Below are 17,348 nucleotides of genomic sequence, written 5' to 3'. Positions count from 1 at the left end.
TTGTTTCTGTTTAGATTTAATTCATTTGTGAAAAGCAGATTGTTACAAGATGTGTTATAATATCCATTCTACCTTGAATCCTAATGAATCTACTGACTCATATTATATGGGATATGCTGTGTGATAGTAGCCTCAATGTATTCAATTTGAGTGGCACTTTAACATACAAGTGATCAAATGTGGATTCCATGAAGGTCTCCCAACTCAGCTGTGGCATTGTGCATACTTAGAGTCTATGGGGCACATTAGGATAATGGGCAGATCGCCACCGCCCGTATCGGGGTGGGGATCCGCCCGCCAAAAACCTTCGCCCGCTACTAATTTACCCCAGCCACATTACCATGTCGGGGGGACCCCGGTGGACGGGAAGACCATCTGCCGGTTTTCCGCCAGTAGGCAATCCGCCCGATTGCCTACCGGGCGGAAAAGCAGTTTATATGGTGGCGGTGTCTTTTTGACACCGCCAGCCATATTACTATGAGGGCGGAAGCATGCCTTTCTGTGGCACCAATGGCATGCGGGAATTGCTTGTGGGGGCCTGTGGCGGGCCCCCAGGCACTCTGGGGGGTACCTATGGTACCCCCTTGCACTTCCATGGACAACATGGCAGGTACCGCGCGGTGCCTGCCATGTTGTGCATGGAAGTGCACAACATGCCTTCCTGGCATTGTGGCACGTGGTGCTGAGTGCACCGCCCGCCATTGTGGCGGGCGCATCCTAATGGCACCCACGGGACCCCAACCCTTATGGCGGGCGGGCCCTTTTTACGACGGGTTGACAGGTGGACAAAGTCCACCCGCCATTCTAATGTGCGCCTATGTGTTTAAATTCACTACATGCAAAATGTAGCCTGACATATTTCTCATAGATATTGCCAGAACCTTCACTGCATTCTGTTATTGGGCATTCATCATGCATTTAACTTTCACTAATAATGTTATTGGGTTCTGTTAGAGGGGCTGGTTTGTTATACCCAATTAGATTGATATGGTAGTATATAAAATTATTCTCACAAACTTAGGAAAAAACTAAAAAAACTGTAAAAAAATGCCTTATAAAGGAACCATCAAACTAACAATGGAGTACTTGGTGGTTTACAGTTTGGTCATGCTAAAAACAGAACTATTTTGAGAGAATACCTGGAACACTACCACATTTGTTACTTTTCAGGTCTCGCTCTCAAGACCTATTGTCATGGAGTTGCCTCTCAAGGGAGACAGTCCGGGGCACGCGCTGCGATTCTGGTGTGTGGACGCGCACGGAAGCACACACACATACACGCGCGCGCACACACACACACGCAGGCACACACACACACACACACACCCCTCCTCCCTCTTACCTCACCGGGCTCTTGTTAGGTCTCGCACATTGGCGACGCAGTGTCTTGTTAATTCCTTCTCAACATTTCATTTCTCTGTTCACATTGGAACGCGCAGTTAGGCTCGAAAGTCGAACGCGCACCCCTCTTCCGCAGAGCACATCCTCGCGTACGTGCGCTCCAATGTTTTGGGACTCTCCTCTTGGGCGTTCGCGTCGACGTGAGTCATGCGTCGCCGCTCCCACGAGCCTGCCTGCCCTACTCTCGTTAGTGTTGTGTAGTTGGCTGTGCGCACTGCTGGAGGATGGACAGTGAGCGCTCGTGCCTGTAACAGACCCCCCTCCCCCCGTGCCCCACTCCCCCCGTTAACGCTGTTGTCCAAATTGTTCCCGAGACGACCATGCTTGAAAACACTTCCTTATGGCGCCGGGGGGTATGCATGCTGTGTCTATAGAATGAACCGTCATCTCTTTTCCCCGTCTTACATCCTCGGGTCAGCTTAGAATGGAAAGGGAATCCGGTGGATGAAAGGCAGACTGCTTACCGGCTATCACGAGACACCTATGCCGACTGGCCCATCTGGTAATGCCATAAGGACTAATTTTGTACTGATAAGTGCATTTGTACTATAAAAACTGACGCGGACAGCTGAAACGTGCACACACACACTCTCTCATACTGCAAGCAAACACGAATAACCCACAAGCCAGGAGCACCCGATTGGCTATTCACTCACGGGAGCGAGCAGCTGGCGCCCTCAGACCCCCTCCCCCTTCGCCCACCCTTCACCCAGTGCCGAATTGTTTTCTTCGGACCGAGATACTCTTTTTTTCAGAGGGTCAGCCTCAATCGCAACACCCCCTGCACTCCGACATTTAAAACAATAAAATGCCTCTCTGCCAATGCGTTTTGTGCAGAGGTCAATAATGATGCGCACCTCACCTGTGCGTGCTTCTTTCCGCCTTGACTCGACCTTGGAGTATCTGCGACTAGCGGGTGTCCTTGGTCGGATGCACCTGCCTTTGATACCTACTTCTGCACAACCTCCCACCCGAGGCATGCTGCGCCGCTCTTCCAATCATCCCACTCCGGTCTTGCTTCCGGGGATCCGGCCCGCTATGGCATCGTTAGTGGGAGGGACTCCCCGATCTCTGGATCCTCGGGCTGCTCTCATGTTTCAGGTTCCGCACCACTCCATGTTACACATTCCACTAAACACACGACAGATCAGTAATCTGACCATCAGGATTAGCAACTAATGTGAAATTTTCCTCTCTGTCTTCCCTGATCTTGCTGTTGTTATCTGCGTCTACGAATTATTTAAGCGATGCGGATACTATGAACGAGGTACTAAGCGCTATACAAGTGCATTTAGCATAACATTTCCCGCCTCGCTCTTCCGGGCACCCAAGTGCCAGCATTCCGACGGGTTCTGCTTGTGTGGTGTTGAGGTGCCATAGTGAGTTAAACTCTTTTCCAATATATGAGGCGGGGAGGACGTGCCCTCATTCCTGCGGACACCCCTGTGGGTGCAGCTTCCCGTGCCCCCCTCTCTTATTGTTTCATTTGAGCTTTGCCATAATCTTGTGTTTTTATATATCTCCGCTGCCGATTCTGCGGTTTGTTGTCTGCCAGATTAGTATGTACAAGATGCAGAGTGGTAGATAACCAATGCCTGGGGTGGGTCCAGAGTGATACGGTTGTCTCTGTGGCATCTAATTCGATTGCCTACTAGCTTCTTATACCACTCGGCGCAGAGCTTTTAAATACATGTATAGAGATGTAGCTGTGTTTACTGGATTGTTGTGGAACATAAGCGGTGTTGACTTCAGTATTCGCTTGGTAGGGCACGAAGGTTGACAGTTAGTTTTTTCTGCCCCCCCCCTCGAAGACATGTTTCCATCTTGCTACACGTGTGATCGTGGGCAGCGCACTTTCGCTCAACGGGCCCGATACGTCCCAAGGAGAATGTATTCCTTCCCCCCCAGTTGGAGGGAAAAGAAAAGCGCTTATGCTAGGCTCCTTGAAAGGGGGGGAGGGGTGCAATCGGATGACGCTCCCGATCGCCAGGTTAACCCCAGAATTGTATCACATCCAACAACTGACCTGTCCCAGTGGGGAGCTCCACGCAGAGCAGCTTATGGTCGGGGGAGTAGCTTCCATTGATGCAGCAGGTGCAGTGGCACTGGGGCCACAGAGCCCTGATTATTGTTGTCTTTCACAGTGCAAACAGCAACCGTGGGTATAGGCTGCGCCACTGCTCCCAGCGCTGGTTTCCCCTCCGTGCCGAGCTCGGAAGGGCTGTCCCAGCCCCGAGAATTACCATAGGTGGGAAGAGCCACCGCTCAAGTTCAGGAACTCGTCGTGGTAAGGGGGAGGAAAGTGCCAGAGAGCAGGAATGTGTTTATAACAAGGGTGGAAGAGGGGCTGTCAGAAGCACACGCGAGAGCAGGCGTGCTTGGCCAGCCCCAGACAACCAGCCCTGGGTATTTTATGAGGGGGGCTGCTTCTGTGTGTCTGTTTTCTAATCTCGCACACCACAGCTTTTACACACCTGTGCTCTCCCGCAGAAGTGGGGTATATGCATGCAAGACGGTATACACCGACTTCGTCTCATAAACCATGGCCGCCACCCCAGGCCTGTTTGAAATATGTGCCCCATCCCAGCACCAGAAGTTATCTTTTTTGAATGTGTGATCTTGTGCCCGCGTCTGTAAGAAGCCCCGGTGGAACTGTATAGGTCTGAAATTACCAATAAGGCTGTAAGAGTCCAAACCAACCTAAAGTTACTCTGCCAGGCAGAGTTACGTTTTCACTCAACCTAGATTGAGCGCATATGGTGGTCGGTGCCGGCTTTAGCGCTGGTGGCGCCAAGTGCGACAATCACTTTTGGTGCCCCACACCCCATGACTGTTTCCTCGGATTCTCTCACTACCACCGGGCAAAAGTGGACCTCATCTCTAATCATAAGACATTGCTTAACACAGCACCCTCCCTAAGTCAGTTCCCCCCTCCACTGGTCAGCGCCCTGTGCGGCAGCACTGGTCGCGCTGCCCTAAAGCCGGCTCTGATGGTCGTTAGGTTAATCAATGGCAAATTCTGGGATGTGCCTCGTCTGGGATGTTTATTTGACGTGTTGGGCGCAGTTCTTTAATGCTTGGTGGAGCCAGCTGCTTCTCTGCGCTGTAACAGAGCTGTCAGTGCTGTGTGCAGAACTGTGGGCGCTGTGCCTGCCAGAAATTGGGGGTTTGCCAGTGCTGTGAGGCAGGGAGCAGCCTCCGCTGTGCTACCTGACAGAACTGGGTCGCTGATGTACCACGTGGCATTGTTTAGCTGCTCCTATGTTTGGGACAGAGCTGTCTGTTACTGTGATGGGTGACATAACTAGGATACTACTGTGTAGCAGAGCTGTTGTTACTGCTGCGTGCCTTGGCTCGATTGTTGCTTTGGTGAGCAGCCTTTTTGTACATCTAGCCCAACGTACCTACCTTCTCAACCTGTGGGAGCAAAAGAGTACCCAAAATTTAGATACCCCCAAAATACCTCTATTAGAGCTCCCATATTTCACTGGTTCGGAGACGGTGTTAATCTTCAGTTCCCTGAGGGAATGTGTTGCCGTATTATGGCACTTCCTAAACAGCAAAATCTCGCAAATACAATTCATTAAATAATTGTGCCCACTCAATAATTGAATTCTAGATCAAATATAAGTTCGAGGGTTTCTTTTATAACCAGATTTTAAATAAAGCGGAACAGAGTCAATGCCATGAAGGCTCTCGATGCAGAGTTATACAGAGAATGCAAACATGAGAAATTATTCTAAGCCCTGAATGGGCAATAAAATCAAGAATAAAATGACCAGCACCCCCGTAGCGTCCAAGCCTTCAGGAAAGTCTTTAAACTCTCCCCAAAAATCAAGTTGAAAAAAATATATATTATTCTAACATATGAAGTTACTGGATCTGCAGATTCACTGTGGTGGGAGCAATTTTAGCATTTCTTAAACAAATTAGAACACGTGAAAGATAAACATTACTCTACGTTACCACTCAAGCGCTATCTCACTGTGTGAATAATTATTCTGAACCCTCCACGCTAATGTCGTCCAGAGATGCTCGAACAAAACATGATACATTAACAGTAACATGTTATGTGAATGAATAGGACACAGTGAACAAACAGTAGGACCATCGTACATTTTTCGATTTGGAATTGAATTGGGTAAGGTTCATCAAGAGCAGAATGAAAATAACAGTGGAAATAAACCAGTGCATTTCAGTTTGACTATGTGCTAAGGAGCTTGCTAAGAGAGAAGGTGGGCGGGGAGGTTGGGAAGAAGGATGTCAAATGTTTCTAAATATGCTGCCACGCGTGTTGGTGCGCAGCAGCAGGCCCTTTCCCAAAAATATCTGCAGTGGCATAACAATGTGCCCCTGCAATGCAGGGGTGCCCCAAGCTGCTGGGGGCCACCTCAGCAAAGTACTCTGGCCTGAGAGCTCCTGATTAAATGCCGCATTGAGGGTCCCTCAATGAACCTTGCAGGGGGGACCCCCTCAAGTTTCGTTACACCATTGGTTATCTGGTCACCGTTCAATTGCTGATTGCTATATTTAAACATTAAACTGATTCTAATGAGGTGAAACCTTTGCCTAGACAGTGTTAACATATATAACATAGCCAATAGGTCTCGCTTTTGGGACCTTATAAGTATTTAGCTATGCAGCACAATATCCTTGGTGCAACAAAAATTGTTGCATGGCAAAACACTTATAGGGTCCCAAAGGCGAGACCTATTGGCTATGTCAATGCTTTTTTATATTTGTTCTCCATCCTCTTCTTTACCCTCCCCTTGCTCCTTCTCCCCAATCCCTCTGCCTTGCGATATCCTCAAGATTGTCTTCCTTTTTGTCTACCTTTAACATCACTGCCCAACCTTTACTGCTTCTCTGGATTACTCGGCTTCAGGTGTATGGCTTTGACCTCTCTTATAACTTTACTAAGGTACACTTATGTTTCCAACGCTTGATTTAATTTGCAAGTTGCTATTGTTCATCTTTAAGTCATTTTCTTGGGGTTCAGGGGTATTCCGTGGTCGCTGGCTGTATCCCATGTGGATATTTCTGATTTCCATCAGTGTCCCAGGGTCGCAATACATCTGCACTATAGCTGGATACACAAATTACTCCCTTTGGCCACTTGACTAGCTCAGGATAGCAAGGACGAGCAGTCAAAGCTTACTCCGTTAGGTGGAGGAGATTAGAAACTTAGCTACAGTGTTGCCCCCTGAGTAAAACTCATTGCCCTGCCTCTGTTTGACTTAAGAAAACAAGCATTAAAAATGCAATAGGTCTCGCCTTTCATTAAGTGAAAGCCATTTGCTTTGCTATATAATACCATTAGCAAAGCAAATGGCTTCAACTTAATCAAAGGCGAGACCTATTGCATTTTCAATGCTTGTTGTAGATAAGGAGCTCACCCTGGTATTGTCAAAATCTACAAATCTCAAAAATAAATACATTGGGTAGGGAATCTATTTCTTTCACTACAAGATCACTCTGCCAACTAAAACGACACAGCACCCTTGTTATATATCAGGACTTTGTGTCCTTTTTCATAGATGGCTGTCCAACAACATTGTTCGAAAGACGTTTCAAACACTGTAGGTGTTACACATTTAGATAATATTGTTTTTGTCTACCGGAGGCAAGTAAGTGCAAAGTGTGCAGGAATGCTTTGTGGTTACCTTGGAGACAAATTATGAAATTGCATTTGATGAATTTAAGATATTCATGCTATATTTAGATTAAAGGGATGATATATTATAAAGTAGAGGTCATCTCTGTACATGAAACGGATGAAAAACATGAAGGATTTGCTTAACGTTAGCTTGAAATTGTATGCAACATTTACGGACATTATAAGTATATCAGTCTACATTAAAGAGTTTTGAAACTATTACCATATGTGCATCCAAACAGTTCAGGAATGTTTAGGGTATCCAGGTAAGGCTATGTATTGGACTGTAGCTGATGAAACATAAGTTATCAGGCCTGTGTCAAGTATGAAATGTAACTATTCTGGTGTTTTTCATGTACAAGGGAGTTTTAACATTATAAAATGTAAATGAATTTGGATGACCCCTTTTACAAATTACCGTCTGATTATTTCTCTGAAAAGAAACAATTTGACATGCTCAATAGTTGGCAGATTAATTAGAATTTTGGGAGAGAATTTGGTAATGTGTAATTAAAAGCAGGCTCAACAATAATCATTGTAGTATAGTATTTAAGAAACGTTGTTCCGTTCATGTGAACACTCAATATTATGAAGAGTGCATATAAGCTTATCTGTATGTCAGTGAAAACATGTTTATGTTTATTATGTGAAATTGAATGTGATTAAGGATGGATATGTACATCTCTAATTATAATGCTTACATTTTGTAATTATCAATTGTGCGCCTCTTTTTGGAAAATTCACATAATGGAGAATGTTTTGTATTTCTGCTGACCGGGTTGATTGGTAATTGTTGGATGGGTTCTGTATACAATATCCTAACTCTAAATCTGGATTTTCCCATGAGGGAGGTGGAAAATTCCTTCGAAACACACAAGGTGTCATTTGTGAAAATATTTGAGAAAGACAGTGAAAATGAATGTTGGGGAAGTGTTGTGCTAGTGTTTGTCACTGCAGTGAGGGCAGGTAGAAAAAAAGTGGGTTAATAGGTGAGAAGGATGTGAGTCCTTCAGAAGTAATGACTCTGCAAAATTACGTTAACTGGGAACCAAGTGCCACATTGTAGCACTTAAATTTCTCAGGGTAGCAAAACAGAGTTGAAGGTCTACTTAAAGGAGGTAATGTGGGATAGTACCCTAGGTCACTGGTAGCCAAAAACTAACACTCAATAAATCATTGTTCAGTCAGTGTTCTTTTTTATAAAAACAAAAAAGATTTAATTTCGCTCACACTTCTGAATACTATGCATTTGTTCACAAATATGTTGATGGAAATACTTATGGTGAGGCCCTCCTATTAGTACACACCCCTAGCATGTCCTGAATCCAAAGGCCTCAGTATTCTCCACATATATTAAAGATAACATATGGGGGATGTTATCAAGCTGCAGACCTACTGGCTTTGTCAGAGTGTCACCACATTAATTTAAAACACAAATAGACCACAAAAGGCGGATGCAATGCCATTAAATCAATATGTGTGAAGCCATCTTACAGTGTGATTCATTAAGACCTGTCTTGATCGATTGTTAGCCTTGGTGTTTGCCAATAAAGCAGTTGAAAATATATCCATGACCTTCATTAAAATATAGAATTATTGACTGCTAACTTTGTGCTTGTCAATAAAACATTTTCATGACCTTGATCAAACCGTATAACATAGTATACTATTTTTAATATAGCATTATTAATTAAAATCAATGTGTATATTACTTTTTTTCTGGAGAAATGATGAACAGCCTCCTCAGGTCATTTATCCCATGTCCTGGGAGACATAGGGTGACATTTAGGAGTTACAGTGTGGGACGCTGCTGGAGGCTGCTCCGCTTCTCACAGCCATCAGACCACTCTTTAAATTGTTGGTGGTGCCCCTGCCCTTCCTTGGGGACCATGAGATGGCACTCCTGGGTGGTGATAAACTCCTAGGCGTGCTATATGGAGGCTCTGTGCCCCTTTCCCTCCCTCCACCCCCCCAAGAGATGACTAGAGTGACCTTGACATTTCTGGAATGGAGTTCTCCATTTTATTAGATGGTATAGTGGACCGTCCCTAGAGACTCCTCTACGGCACAAAACCTTCCTGGAACACCAAACCCAGTTACCAGGCTTCAGGCTTCAGGCTTCAGGCAGTGGGATCTTATTTGTATCTGTGAAATGTGGGATGTGTGGCAAGCTCACCAAAGGAAATCTTTCATCAATCTGAAAATAACCTACCAAAGTTTCAATTTTAAAAAATACTTTCAGTTATGACATGTGTTGACCTCTCATCAGGTGCAGGTCTACTGTGTAATATAACGATCCTTTTATTTTCCCCTTTGTCTACATCTGCTACAAGCATTAAAATATGGTGAATAAAAAATCTTAGGCAATATGGTTATTATAAAGAATTCATTCCATCGGTTTTTAATTCACTATGCAGCTAGACAGAGATTGGCCACATGTAAATCAGACTTGGTCCTGTTCCAAAGTGAACAATTTCGCCCAAGCTACAAGGCCATGTTCCTTGCAAGCGGGGACACAAGCAACCCCAGACTGGTTTTGGCCTAGTAGTGCTCATCAGAGAAGTATAGGTATAGGCCTATGGCACAGTGATCATGGCACCCTGTCTGTGTTAACCCAAGCAACATGTCTGTAAAATAGTCTGGAGAACAGTGTAACCTTACTGGACTGTGTCACCAGTGTCTAGCAACTTATCAAATCATGCAATCAAGCTGTTAAACCTGGCTGTATGATGGCATTATGAAGTCAAGCAAGCCAATCTTCTCCATTGATTGAGGAAACTGAATATACAAGTTAAGCTTCTCCAATGAGCAGTATTTTTCATGGCATAAATACTGAGCACCGGCAGCCATTTTGTATTTTGGGTATAAGAATAAGCGCAAGCCTCAATAATAAATCATGAATGGAAGGTTAATCTTTTGCCGATTTGTGAATTAGCATTACCAGGCAAGGCAAGCAAAACTGCCTAATTCATGCTTCTATAGGTTGATTTGTAAAAAGTTGTTTTCAAATCATCTGCTTGTCTCAACAGAAGGAGGGCTGATCCTAGTGACACCTTATTAGTTCCAAAGTATCAGCTATCAAAGATATAGTGAGCTGTAGGAGATGAGATATCTCACTATATTAATAAAATCCATTAACACTATAGTACATCAGAGTGAAGAGGGATTGCAAGAGTGAAACAAAGTACTGAGGCTGTACATGACCTGGGCCAAGATTTACTATTTTTGTTGGCTCAGCCACAACGCAAAATGTTACTAGCAAGGGGGATTTGCGTCACCTTGCATGGCCTTGGAAATAAAAGTAATTCCACACAGCTCCTTGCGCTGAATTGCATTACAAGGTGGAGAATGGGTGTTCTCATGCATTCACCCTTGCATTTTGACACAAAGTCTGTTTCACTATATACAGTAAACCTGGGTTTGTACCAAAATGGAGCACCTACCAAAGTGAGGCATAGACAAGGGGAAATATGTAAATTTCCCTGCATTATTTACTCTTTCCATGTGTTCTGACTTCAGATTATGCCTCTAACGATTGTTTTTATGCACTAGGGTGTCTGTTGGAACTGGGGTCACCAGCTTCCCAAGGGTAGCATGGCACGAGCGGGTAGGCATCCGAAAGCATATGTGTTAAGCGACCATTCAGCACACGCAACCACTGAGACAGAAACATGGGCACGCAATTAGTGACACCACTCCAGTGAGCTTGTGTAAAAACTCAAGTCAACTTTATTAAGATAGAGCAGGATCAGGGTATTAGGAATTCATCAGAAAATTAGCTTCATAGCTCTTTTTTCAGATACCTGTGTGTCAACACTTGGCATTAAACTTCAGTTGAATAAATATTAGATATTCCATAAATATTAAATATTGGATAAATACATTTTTAGTAAAACACAGGCCTGACCTATGCCTTGCCCCTGGTCAGCACCTGCATCAAATACATTAAAGAGACAACCAAAATGATAGGTCATCTTATTAGCCCTGTGGGCTTTTTACCCACCTCTCACCAAGCAAGGGTGAGCGTTTTACAACAGAAAGCATTTCAATAAATAACAGTAGGTTTCTACTTATTACTCCCCAAGCAAAGCTGAGCGTTTCAGAACAGCAACATGTAAATAAATCACTGTAGGCTTCTAATAAATATAGCACTACGTGGAAGTAAACATTTCATTAGGAATAAACAACCTCGTGGGTAGGTTTAACCATTTTAACAGGCAAGCCTGCGCTTAAAAGACTTGGATTAGGCATATACAATCTTTCAGTAAATGTAACACTTTCCTTTAGCCGTAGCCTAGATTGACATACCACCTTCTGTGAAGCAGGAGTAAAACATTTCATGAGGCTGGAGTAAACAGCTCAGTAACTGAAGTAAACCCTTCAGCCATCCCCTTGTGCAGGGTCAACCTCTCCTCAATCAAGAAGAATATTTCATCATACCCCTGTAGGCACTTAGCCAACATCCTCCTATGCAAGTCTAAACATTTCCTTATGTAGAACAGTTAGTTAACCAAGGTAAACCTCTCCTTAATCAGGAGTAAACACTTCAGGGATATAGGAGCAACCCTTCCCTAATCAGGAATCACCATTACCCTAGAAATCAAGCATAGGCATTTTATATAGCAAGAACGGGCATCCTTTTAGGTAAACACCTCACTGGGTAAACATCCCATTAGAACTTGGACCCCAATTCACTAGGTAGGGCCCCCCATTTCCTTTAGATAACAATAACCAGTTCCTCAATTAGGAATCAATTTCTCATTAGAGGATTACTCCCATTCCAGTACTCAGCAGGCAAGGAGACCCATACATTTGTAGAAAATCTGCATTACATTGAAGGTATGCACTTGGCCGGAGCACTTCACACATATCCTGGGGCTACTGAGTATATGATATCTCCCCCCATGGCCTTTCTAATATAAAGGGTCTCAATAGGCAGTTCAGCAGGGCTAACAATAGACTCCTGGCACAGTTCAAAGGCCCAGTAGGCCTGTAGGCACTTTCTTTCCCCTCCCTTCCACCAAAGGGGGGGGCTTCTAAACATTGAATGGGGCCAATGTACATTACCTGTAGGCCTACACCTGCATTAGCCACTAATTAGTGGGGCCACTAGCACAGGTGAGCACCTCAGTTAGCTGGGATAACCCATGCACCAGGCTAAAACTGATCATTTCATTTAGTCAAAAACAAACCATGTATAAGGCTACAGTAACCGGCATTCAATTAGGTATGTACAGGTCATTAGAACCCAGGCCCCATCTTAGTATGCCAGAACAGAACCTTCTATTAGGCTAACACAAGCATTCCCTAAAATATGTAACCAACACATTCTTTGGCAATGACCAACATTTCATTCCAACTGGTCTTCTTATTAATATCTCCTCCCTTAGTCAGGGGTTAACCTTTATAAATCCGGGCCCCCAGTGGTCTAGGCTCCGGTAAGGCCTCGCCACACTCGAGGCTCTTGGGAGGGGGGCCAACGGGAACCAGTCTCAGCTTTCCCAGGGGAGGGGTGAACTCGGGGCCTCTTCCGGCCTTCCGCCCGCCTCCCCTAGGGAGTTACCTTTTTGTTCGGCCCTTCCGGGCCCTTGCGCATTCCTCGGGGGCCTCGCTCGACCGGGCGCGGTGCAGGAAGGAGCTGTTAGCACCAGCGCCGGTCGCGAGGCAGCAGGAAACCCGTGGGGGCAAGTCGGAGGAGGCTCCTCTCCTCCGCGGTGATTCTAGGTTCCCCCTCCTTCCCGGGTGCGGGTCCTCGCACGGAGGGCTCAGGGCAGGAAGTCAATCAGGAGCGGGCTAGGCAGGGGCGCGGCTCTTGATGCGGCACCCCCGTCACGTGGTGTGCGTTCCAGGCATCAAGGCGTAACGTGGCCTACTCCTCCCGTGTAATTTCGGCGGCCCTCTCCTGGCATCCGGGGGCCGCCGCGAGGGGGTCAAGATGCCGGCGCTACAGTACCGGCGTGAGGAAATTCCAAGGCGCCTGAGGTAAGCGCTCTGGGGTCAGTCGGCAAGGCGCTCGACAGCGCTTCACAGTAGCACAGCTGCGGGGCGATCTAGCGCCTGGGAGCACACTTGGCACTAGCGGTAGTTCCTGACAGGATGGCAGTCGGGGATACAGCGCTTCACCAGGGGCAGCAGAGGCGCTTGGCAGTTAACTTCGAAGCGCTTTCCCAGCACGGTTCACAGCAGGCATTCACCACAGCGCTGAGCAGACACAAAAGTCTCCAGAACCACAGCGCTTCGCAAGGAGGCTGATCACAGCAGTCCAGGCACAGGTCACAGTGCTTTATAGGCACAGGCAGTCTTTAGCGCTTTGTAAGGGTTCTAGCTAGGAATGCAGCAGGACAGCAGTCCCAATAATAATTCAGTTCAGCGCCTGGCAGTACAGGTAGTTTAGTCAGGGAGAGCTAAACGCAGCTCAGTCAGAACATGTAGTTCAGTAGAACCAACAGGACAGACCACACGTCCGTGGCAAACCAGAAAGAGGGATCCCAGATGGCGTCAGGGGGCACAGGGAGCAACACAGCGCCAATACCTGGGTGGTTCTTCAAATGTCCTGTGGTGATTCAGTCTCTTCTTGGCGCTTTATGTTCTGGCGCCCTTGTAAATAGCAGTTGGTTTCTTGTTTCCTTGAAGGGGGTTAAGTTGGTGGCTGGTGTTAGATCTCCTCAGCCAATCCCCTCAAGTGGTCCCTGGGGGTTCCCTTCCGCGGGGCTAGATCAGAGGGGGGGGTACAGGATACCTCAACACTTGAAAGGCAACACCTAGGCCCTGTCTCTTCCAGTATCATAAGACCCTGTCCTGACCCTCACTGCCTATCCTCCTGCGTAGGTTCTTCCCCAGGTCTCCCCTCAGTCTCTGACAGGAAAGTTTCCCTCCCTCTCCTTTTATAGTGCCAGTTGACAGTTGGTAGTGGCAGTTGGTGTCACCTCACCTCTTCCAGAAGGTTCCAGAGGCTTCCAGGAGGTTCCACCACTCTACCTATGGGCAGGCTGGCAGGCTAAGATGGATACATTGCCTGAGGGTTCCAGCCAGCCCCTGGCTACTAGAATGCGCCAACGTAGACCTCGCTGCAGCAGCAGAGGTCAGTGGCGGCCATTTTAGGGGTAGGAAGTACCTGTACTTTAACACTAGTTTTACACTACACAGGCCTTTCTCCACTACACAAGGCCTACACACTGTTTTTTCAATAGGGGCACTCTAAATTAAAAGGGGTAAAAAGCAAACAATTTCTGGGGAAAGGGCAAAGTCCCACACATCTCCCCCCCCAGCCAAAAGCCAGGGTAGACCAATCATTCTGCTTGATGGGCTTTCCTGCTTGGGGCGGAAAAAGGTGGACGCAGGCCCATTACCACCATGGCATTCGCCAGCTTTTCAGCAATCAAACCACCCCACTGGTGTTCCCAAGTGGAGTGCGGCCAGGACGGACCTCTAAACAATTCAGATGTTTCTGGCCCTTGCTCTCTCTCTCAGAGTGGGGGGCAGTAGCCCCAGGCCCATGGTACCCTTTTCCACTCTCCTCCTCAACCTAGGGTCTAAACCCTTAAGTTGAATTGGTGACAGGGGCGAGTCCTCCCTCTCCCTGCACCCCCTCCCAGGGTTCTGCACCCTCCCACCTGGAGTAGTACCCCTGAGAGTCACAACAACTGGGGGGACTCTGAATACAGAGGTTCTTCCCGCCAGGTCAGGCAACCCCTGAACCGGGCCACCCAACCCAGGATCTGCGCCCTGTGGCTGGACCGGTGCCAGAGGAGAGTCCTTCCTCCCTCCGCACCCCCTTCCAGGGTTCCGCACCCTCCTACCCAGAGAGGTACCCCTGGAAGTCACACCGGTAGGGTCCTTAGTTACCGGTACCCCACCCTCCAGGTCAGGCAACTCCTGAACCTGAAACCCCAGTCCAGGTTCTACACCCTGTGACTGGTCTGAACCCTGAACCTCGGGTACGCTGCCACCATTGGAAGCACCTGGTACAGATAATTCCAAGGCCTTCAGCTCTAACTCTTCTAGCTGAAGCCTGTGCGCCAGCTTCCTTTCATCCAATGCAAGGCTTTCACTCTCCCTCTCATGCTCTAACATCTTAGACGACGCACACCCCCTATCAGGCTTCTCTGGTGTGCCCGCCTCCCTGGGTGAAACCTGCCCCTCCTGTCCCCCATTTCCTCTCCCCTCTGGGTGGGCTTCTATCCGTGCCCCCAAAGTGGTACAGAGTTCCTTCTTCACGGTTCTCCGCCCAACAGGCACCCCCATCCCCTGATAAAACTCCATTATGCCAGGTGGGGACTCAGATAAATCCTGGGAAAAGATTCTAGGATGTGGGTGACAGAATTAGGTCCCACAGGTCTTGATACACTCACAGGCTAGACAGTGGAGGGGTCAATTACTAAGGCTTGCACACACAATCTGTGTGCAGCCTAATTGCTGTGCACCCTGTCCCAATGGAGGGTGCTGCATGGTCACAGGTCCTGGATCCCACCGCTCGACACCAATATGTTGGAACTGGGGTCACCAGCTTCCCAAGGGTAGCATGGCACGAGCGGGTAGGCATCCGAAAGCATATGTGTTAAGCGACCATTCAGCACACGCAACCACTGAGACAGAAACATGGGCACGCAATTAGTGACACCACTCCAGTGAGCTTGTGTAAAAACTCAAGTCAACTTTATTAAGATAGTGCAGGATCAGGGTATTAGGAATTCATCATAAAATTAGCTTCATAGCTCTTTTTTCAGATACATGTGTGTCAACACTTGGCATTAAACTTCAGTTGAATAAATATTAGATATTCCATAAATATTAAATATTGGATAAATACATTTTTAGTAAAACACAGGCCTGACCTATGCCTTGCCCCTGGTCAGCACCTGCATCAAATACATTAAAGAGACAACCAAAATGATAGGTCATCTTATTAGCCCTGTGGGCTTTTTACCCACCTCTCACCAAGCAAGGGTGAGCGTTTTACAACAGAAAGCATTTCAATAAATACCAGTAGGTTTCTACTTATTACTCCCCAAGCAAAGCTGAGCGTTTCAGAACAGCAACATGTAAATAAATCACTGTAGGCTTCTAATAAATATAGCACTACGTGGAAGTAAACATTTCATTAGGAGTAAACAACCTCGTGGGTAGGTTTAACCATTTTAACAGGCAAGCCTGCGCTTAAAAGACTTGGATTAGGCATATACAATCTTTCAGTAAATGTAACAAATTCCCTTAGCCGTAGCCTAGATTGACATACCACCTTCTGGGAAGCAGGAGTAAAACATTTCATGAGGCTGGAGTAAACAGCTCAGTAACTGAAGTAAACCCTTCAGCCATCCCCTTGTGCAGGGTCGACCTCTCCTCAATCAAGAAGAATATTTCATCATACCCCTGTAGCCACTTAGCCAACATCCTCCTATGCAAGTCTAAACATTTCCTTATGTAGAACAGTTAGTTAACCAAGGTAAACCTCTCCTTAATCAGGAGTAAACACTTCAGGGAAATAGGAGCAACCCTTCCCTAATCAGGAATCAACATTACCCTAGAAATCAAGCATAGGCATTTTATATAGCAAGAACGGGCATCCTTTTAGGTAAACACCTCACTGGGTAAACATCCCATTAGAACTTGGACCCCAATTCACTAGGTAGGGCCCCCCATTTCCTTTAGATAACAATAACCAGTTCCTCAATTAGGAATCAATTTCTCATTAGAGGATTACTCCCATTCCAGTACTCAGCAGGCAAGGAGACCTATACATTTGTAGAAAATCTGCATTACATTGAATGTATGCACTTGGCCTGAGCACTTCACACATATCCTGGGGCTACTGAGTATATGATATCTCCCCCCAAGGCCTTTCTAATATAAAGGGTCTCGATAGGCAGTTCAGCAGGGCTGAAAATAGACTCCTGGCACAGTTCAAAGGCCCAGTAGGCCTGTAGGCACTTTCTTTCCCCTCCCTTCCTCCAATGGGGGGGGGGCTTCTAAACATTGAATGGGGCCAATGTACATTACCTGTAGGCCTACACCTGCATTAGCCACTAATTAGTGGGGCCACTAGCACAGGTGAGCACCTCAGTTAGCTGGGATAACCCATGCACCAGGCTAAAACTGATCATTTCATTTAGTCAAAAACAAACCATGTATAAGGCTACAGTAACCGGCATTCAATTAGGTATGTACAGGTCAGTAGAACCCAGGCCCCATCTTAGTATGCCAGAACAGAACCTTCCATTAGGCTAACACAAGCATTCCCTAAAATATGTAACCAACACATTCTTTGGCAATGACCAACATTTCTTTTTAACTG

Source organism: Lissotriton helveticus, chromosome 10 (assembly GCF_964261635.1).
Source record: "Lissotriton helveticus chromosome 10, aLisHel1.1, whole genome shotgun sequence".
In the NCBI taxonomy this organism is placed as follows: Eukaryota; Metazoa; Chordata; class Amphibia; order Caudata; family Salamandridae; genus Lissotriton; species Lissotriton helveticus.
This window is presented reverse-complemented; position numbering follows the sequence as displayed.